Here is a 7,981-nt window from a genome sequence, read left to right as displayed (position 1 = left end):
GTCGAGCTTTCTTATCATTCTAATTCTAAGAAATTGACAAAATGTAGAGAAAGAAAATATCATTACACCTATTTTCCTTACTCAACATAAAAATACAACCATGCACTTTCTGAATATAAATGTCTCTCTTTTACCTTAATTGCTTAGTTAAAACACACGCTAAAACTCACTAATACCAACTTGGTTTGTCCTTCAAAAATCACCTCTTGTTTGAACCAGATAAACAGAGATGTGTCCCCCTCAATAACCTATATCAGTGAAAACATATACAGTAATATCCACTGTGCACACTCGTGCTATTAAAAGACGAAGAACAATGTGTTTTTACCTTATTTTAAAGATTGGTCCCCCCCTCCGTTCGCCTCACAGTGGTTTGGTCCACTGCCAATCAACCGGCACGTCAAACACGTCAGCGCGAGTGTCTCTGGAGCAGTTTGGTGGTGCCGGCTGACTAAAGTAAGTAACTACTCCTCAAAAGTTAGCTCAAAACAAAATATTATTTTCTCTTGTCACAACGGGTTAGATTTAAGCACAAAAAAACACTTGGTTTGGGTCAGAAAAACACGGTTTCCTAGCTTAAACTTCCCGGTTTGGTCGCCACAAACACAGCGGCCGACTTCCCGTCAAAAATATCTGTTTTTTGTCGCCACAAACACGGCTAGAAAGTGAGCAAACCATGTAGTTCACTGAGCAGTTTAACGCAAAACTAGATGGTATTTCTTATGAATTGACAAACATTATATGTGTGCTTCATGACACAACTCAAGTGGGATTGAAAAATGATTTGTCTTTCTTCATTCACAACATCAAAGTTTGCATATGTTAACCACGTCACCAACACTAACATGGCCGCCAACTTGGCTCAGAAAAGATACTGAATAGGATGAAAATCACAATGAAACTGGCCATCATCATTACTTATATTCACAGTCTTATATTTCATTAGTTTCATGACAAACTGTGACTTTACTGACTTGGAAAATTACCTTTTGAATCAATTCATGGCACAATACAAACTTGTACAAACTTATTTGTCTCTCCCTATCGATTACTGTTCAACATTTTAAATTTAGTTGTTCACCGGAAAGGGTGTGACTCTATACAATACATAGCCCATAACTATTACCCATTTTTAGTCTATTTACTTCTACCTTATTAACAAAACCACATTTACAGGAGTTGTCACTGCATTTTTTTCAACCTATTACCCCACGGTTGAATATTTTGCATCACCGCAGCCAAAATATTGGTACCTTTATCTTTCATTATACAGTGTAGTTCAAAAGTATGCCTAGTAATCAGCGTTTCCTCTATATGTGTTCAGTATAGGCCTAACAGTAGGCTACTATTGGCAGCATCTTTGGTGTCGGCTTCAGGAATTGCTCTTGAGAATTTTTTTCTATTTATTGTCCCCCCCCAACACTGAAGTGAAATATCCGGCCTTGGTGTTCGGTTTGTATATTTTTCAGGCAAGCTGTTATGTTTGCAATCTTTGTGCTATACTTAGCTAAGCTACTTGCTGCTGGCAGTGATATTATATTTAACGGATGGACAAGAAGAGTGGCGTTGACCTTCTCACCTGACTCCACCAGAAAGCCAACAAGCGTATTTCCACAAAATTTTGAACTGTTCCTTTAAGTACAGCAGTTTGATGAATCATTCACTCCACCAACTGGATGGCACTTAATTTTTCTGTTAATCATCACACTGCCAAATTTTAAAAACATCCAATTGTCTGAGTTTACAAGACACTATTAAAGCATTTTATTTTTGTCTGACAACAGAGGTGAATTATATTGAATTTCAACACTCTCATATTTATCATTTCCCTCACCAGTTAGGTCTGTGCTCGTGAGCGCACACAGCTGTCACCGGAAAACAAAAGAGCTGAGCCTTTTCTGCTTCCTAAATTATGTTGTCAGTTCATCACACTGCACCTCTTCAGTGAAAATAAACTGGGAGGAAAAAATGACAAATTTGACAGAGTGAGACACCGGGATGATTTTCATGGAAGATGTTGCAGTGCAGTGAAACCGAGTAAAGCTTATTTGATTATAAATCCTCAAACACACAGTTGCATGTAACCACAAGTCAATTCATTCTTTGCCAGCTGGAAAACGGTAACTCATTTAAATATTTGGTCATGTTTAGTGTCTCCCAGATTTTTTTTTTTTTTTTTGTAATTTTGATTTGTATTTGTATTAGCCCTGTATTTATCCTAAATGTATGTCACAGGAATTTGGCACTCGAGGCCTGAATGATTACAGCAAAAATCCCCTGAAAAATGGGACCTACAGCTATAACACGCATTTGCATCCCGGATCTCATGAAGGCCTGAAGCTGATTGATTAATAGAGACAGAGCATGCCGAGCCATATCAGGGCCCCTGCACAGGTTAAGTGGTGCTAAGATTGTTTTATATAGCCTGTGATTAGAAGATGAGGAAGGAGAGTTTGATCCCTCAGACTTGTTGACCCTCTAATCACAGGGGGGTCTTTTGATCCAACCTGCCCCAACAACTTCAATCAGGCACACTGCTGCGAGTTTGAAACTGGCAGCAGGGAAAAGGAAACACTAACAGAGGAAAGAGAATTAGATGTTTCAGATCAGATAATGATAGGGATACATATACAGGTATTTGTTCTAAAGATCTGCATTATATCAGTTACATTACAGCTGTTGGCTACATACAGGAAAGTATGAATAAAGCTTGACTGTCTGAAGTGGCATTAAAAGTCACTGGGTATTATTGTGATGATCTGATGTTTAGGACACAACACAACAGCTCAGATAACTGGAAAAATGTTAATGTAAAAGAACATAAAGTTTGAACATATCAAAAGCAACATGTCGACATAGGCTATCTGTAGTTTGCAGAAACATACAATGGCAGCATTTACTCTGGCAATAGACCATAGTCACACGGCGGCCATTTTTCTCGTCAGACTCGGATTGGGAAGCTCAAATGTTTTACTGCTGTGAATCTCACAAATCATTATTATTGACTGCTTCCTGATTGATCAGCAACTGAAAAGACAATGGGCAGTGAAAGTCTGGAGGGACATCAGGCCATATGTCAAACATCTATCATTTGCAGTCAACTATTTCCTAGTTAACTAGCTACCGTTACGGTACCATTCCAAGATATGTGCACTGATATTTCAAAATTTATTTACACTTTTCCTATTGTAACTTGTAACACTGTCAAGAAGTAATGTTAGCTGGGGACTGATTGAGTGCTAACATTAGCTGCTGTCGTATGGTAAGTAATGGGTCATCAAATGTCTCTGACCTTGAAATATGGCCTGATGTGCCTCCCAATTTTCACTCTACATTGTCTTTTAGTTGCTGATCAAGCGGTGAAATTATATTGATTTGTCAGTTGCCCCTTGTTTATACTTGCAACCTGGAACACAACAGTATGACATGAGCTACCGACCCTGTGATGTCAGAGGACTATGGCATCACGTGAATACACTCGGCTGGGTTGAAAAATCAAACAAATCCCTGTAGCAGTGACATAAAAAACAAAGACTTCTGCATTCAGTTACAAGGATTAATTCTGCTGGCGGTTTCTAAATTTTATTTATATTTGCACATAAGTTTCAGCTAAATAATTCCAGAAATGAACACGCACTTTCTGAGAAACTAAGTGACTTTTAAACCTTATAGTGTTGCATGAAAGTGAAGTAGCATTATTAGCTCAAAAATACTGGTCACACAGTGTTTACGTGGGATAGTTGAACAGGAAAAACAAAGGTTTGAAGGTTTTTCTGTAATTTGCTTGGTGCAAAAACTCTCTCCGGACTGCAACATAATTATCTACATCATCAAAAGCAATTATGGATGCATAAATTGAATGCATGTCTACATCCCCATTGTCCCTTGCATATTTGTCCCTTGCCCAGATAACACAGCATTATCATTACAATGGAGTGGGAATAATGGAGTTGCCCAGCTGGGGTTAAAGGGACATGACAATAAGTGTGACAAGCCTCAGTCAGATGCTGTGCACAGCAAAAGAAAAAAATAAAGCAACTTTTCATCCTATTCAAATGTGGGTGTGTAGAGTCAAATGAATCACGGACATCATGGCTTCAGAGATGAGCCGCCATGCTAAACATAAACTTAGCATTAACAGAAATATCAACATCAGCATTTGACATTAAGGTTTATGTTAGTTTTTTTTTAGATAATTAAAAAACATAACTTTAGGCACGTATGCTCTTTGTTTTAAAGCTATGCCCTTACAGACATCTAGCCAGAGGCTTATTGGACTAATTGTACTGTATGATGCTTTGGACAAAAGAGAAATGTAGGAGGAGGAATGTAGGAGAGTAGAGATGTAAAGAAGACACATTAATAAGCTTATTAGGCTGATATGTTTTAGTGTTATTCAGTGAATTGGCCTCCAGGAAAACCACCAACTACCTTGAGTTTCTCTTTGAGCTGTGATGAATCTGTTCCTGCTCACTTTTGATTTATGGACTTTCCCTTTCCAGTTTGGGGTCTGAATACATATTTTAAGACATGCAAATTGATATATCATCTTTGCTTATGCTTTACACCCCAAATGTGTATACATCATTTTGGACTCCCTAGAAAAATACCTAAAAATGACATATGTTTGTGTTCAAGAAAACAAGTCCTCCATACTTATGATGACCTTTGTCAGTCAGGAGTAAAGAAGGAAATAGTCAGAAGTAGTTGTCAGTCTTTCCATAAGACAAACCAACTTACTGCTTTGTCCAAACATAACTACAACCAAAACATATTTTTGCAATACTGTTTTTGGAAGGCACATTGGAACGACAGTGTCCTGCTGATAGGGATGTCAGATCAGAAAGTTTCATGTGTTGTTCTCCAACAATGGATTTTTTGTTGAATTTGGAGGACTTGTTGCAATGTTGGTAATGTAAAGCAATTACACCCTTCAAAAAATTAACCCTGGCAGTCAAAGTTAGTTTCACACTCCAACCAGAAGTGCCATTAATTGTGGGAACTACAATCAGTGATGTTAGTCTGCATTGTGATTACAACATCTTCGAAAACACTTTACTTACTTTTGTAGATTCTCTAGGATTTATTTCTACTTTTGTGGTCAGAATAACTCTCCTGTGTCATTATACAGAACGAGCACCACAGGTCAGTCGGACGGGCTCATTTGTCATTCCCCATGAGAAACCACAAACAGTTCTTAAGTCTGTTTGCTTTGGTGTGCAATAAACAATCCACAGTACACAGACTCACACAAACTGCAGTTATTTTGCACAATAGGGACAGAAATATGCCAAACACAGCTACTGCTTACAAGAAAATGAACAACATATTCAATATTTTGATAACAGAGTAGGAACACTAACTGTTTTCTATTAAATTAATAATTTTTAAGCCTCTTGAGAGTCTCAGAAATAATTTTTCTCTTCTTTTATCAGAGGACCAAATTCCTCCACGGACCCTTAAAATAAAGAGCCCCAAACTGACTATTTTCAGACTAACTACAAATGATTTGTATGTAAATATTCAGGCACGCTCTGGTGACTTCAAGTCAACTGTCTAATTATTTGTCGGTAGAAAACTCCAAGCTGAACGTTGGTTCTTTACATTTTCTTTCCTGAGTCTGAATAGATAAAAAGTGAAATGATCAACAGAACAAAACACATCGGTTTGGAAATATTTGATATTTGCACTTGTCATTCAGAGGGTGGTATTTGTCAGACAGAAAGGAAAACTTGTGAGATGATGGATATCCAAACATCAATTCATCCTCCAATTTAACATCCTTATCCTCAATCAACAGGAAGTGATAAACGTCTCCAAATGCTTCATCCACATTATTATCATCAGTCTGGTGCAGAGACTCATTTTGGGCCTTTTTCCTGAGCTGCAGTCGGCACACCAGGCCTTCTTCTCCTCAGCTGAGACTCTCTGAGAATCCCTGGCAGCTCATATATCAAGGGAGATCCTCACAGCAGCACTCCTCTTCCTTTTTCAATGCACAGGGTAAGTATTTTAATTAGTTGGCTAATTGTCTAAGTAATTGGAAGACAACTTAGCTCAAAGAGTAATCAATCTCTACAGGGCTGTGTTCTATCACATCAAAGGATCTGTAATTAACACTGCAAACCATGGGATGGTCTTTGACTGAGCTCGATAGCGTGGGGGCGTATGATCACAGATAACACTGAGGTTGAGGAGACGGATCTGGGAGGCCTCCAATGAGCACGGAGAGAGGTGTTATCATTTAGACACAAACAGAGTCAGACCCAAACACTTTAAAGCAGAGACAGTCAGACCCTTATAGGCTGGCTGTGATGCAAGAGTTGCACTCTGTAAACAAAAGACAAATAAAGCCATTGGTTATTAAATACTGTGTGTAAGAGTGTGTGTGTGTGTTTGTCTTACACACATCTGAGCCGCTTTTATGCTTTTAAATTCTGCAAAACCATGTTTTTATTGTCAATAAGACAAATTCAATATGAATGTCTTACTGCAGAGCTTGAATGTTCAAATGTGCATCCTCCCCTTAAATTTCCCCGTAGAATATCTGTTAGCTTGATTTTGACAACAGAATTGGCAATTCATTAAATGTTTTCATATACCAAGTATCAATTTCACTTTGCAGCAAAGCTCACGCCAGGCATTAAAAAAATTACACATTTGGGATGAACAAGACTAATCATGTCTCGGATTCATCCATTTGAGGCCCCTTAATTTCCCCATTGTAGAAAACAAGACGTATAATGAACAATTATATATAAAGTCAATTTCAGTGTTGTGCAGAAGACTTAATTAAAATTACTAATGAAAAAAAGGACTGCTTACAGTGTGGAAGTTTACTCATCAATTTCAAAATGAGCAAATGCCTCGTCTTCATGGACTGTAATGAAAATGACCCTAAATGGCAACATACTCCATTTTTTTTGTTTACAAACAATCATCGTGAATAAAATTAGTAACCACAAACCCGTCTTGTTATTCATTCTGAAAAGAATTTGACATAATTGGCCAAATTGTGGAAGCAAACAGCAGCTAAACATCAATACCATTACATTATTGTGGGACAACGTATCATATTATCAATTAACAAATGTATTCAAAATGCTGAAATGAATGTCATGCTTGTGGCAGCAGCCTAAAATGGATAATTATGATGAAACATCCAGAGGAGAGCAGTCATTGGAAGACATGATATTCCCTGAAGTGATCCCCTCCCCCCTCTGGCCCCCGCGCTCCCCGCCGCAAGGCACAATCCGCGCAGTGGCACTGACAGATTGACAAATAAGGTTAATAAGTACTTTCCACCTCTCCTAAAGGCTAATCAAATATTAATCCTTGAGGTGTGGTCAGCAGAAAAAAAAAACAACAAACAATTGGTAGAGGGGAATTGATCGAATTGATTCTCTCTCGTAATGCTCGGGGCCGGGTGGAAGAAGAAGAAGAAGAGGAGGAGGAGGTGGGGCGGGTGAGTTGGAACTGTAGGAATTCATTTCAGGCTGAGAACGGACAAATATTTGGTTATAAGCGCTTAAAGCAATTTCAATTTTTAATCCATCTTCACATTCTGGTGGCTCGGTGGGCGCAGTTTATTCGCCACATGCTCACAGTATTGGAGGGTGTGCAGTCTGGCTCATGAACCCCCACCCACACCCAGCCCTTCTCAGACCCTCCACACTCACCCTCCCTCCATAAAACAATAGTTTTTTTTATTTCATTCTTTATTGTGCTCTATAAACCTTTTCACAGAAATGTCACGAAAACTGTCCTTAGAATCTAATTAGAAAACAACAACAAAAGACCAGCAGAGAGTTTAGTTAGTAAAAAAAAAAAAAAAAAATTATAATATGAGCTTTGTAAATGCCACCTCGTGCACACAGGGGGAAGAATCTAAAAAAATGGGACCCTTAAAAAACATACTATTGGTGACAAAATTTGAATTTTACACAAATCTCATCCCCCCTCAAACAGTTTTCACTAATCG

General features: G+C 38.3%; 1 long non-coding RNA gene across 1 annotated transcript in view; it reads left to right on the top strand.

Moving 5' to 3' along the window:
- The first annotated feature begins 5,794 nt into the window (after positions 1-5,794).
- Positions 5,795-7,981, top strand: part of LOC141018942 (uncharacterized) — a 44,728-nt gene continuing 42,541 nt past the window's right edge. Inside the window, exon 1 of the long non-coding RNA XR_012180756.1 lies at positions 5,795-6,003. This is a non-coding gene — a long non-coding RNA (uncharacterized lncRNA). The remainder of the gene's footprint in view (positions 6,004-7,981) is intronic.

Source organism: Pagrus major, chromosome 23 (genome assembly GCF_040436345.1).
Source record: "Pagrus major chromosome 23, Pma_NU_1.0".
Taxonomy (NCBI): domain Eukaryota; kingdom Metazoa; phylum Chordata; class Actinopteri; order Spariformes; family Sparidae; genus Pagrus; species Pagrus major.
Note: the sequence above shows the minus strand (reverse complement) of the source record. Positions and strands in the feature narration are given on the sequence as shown.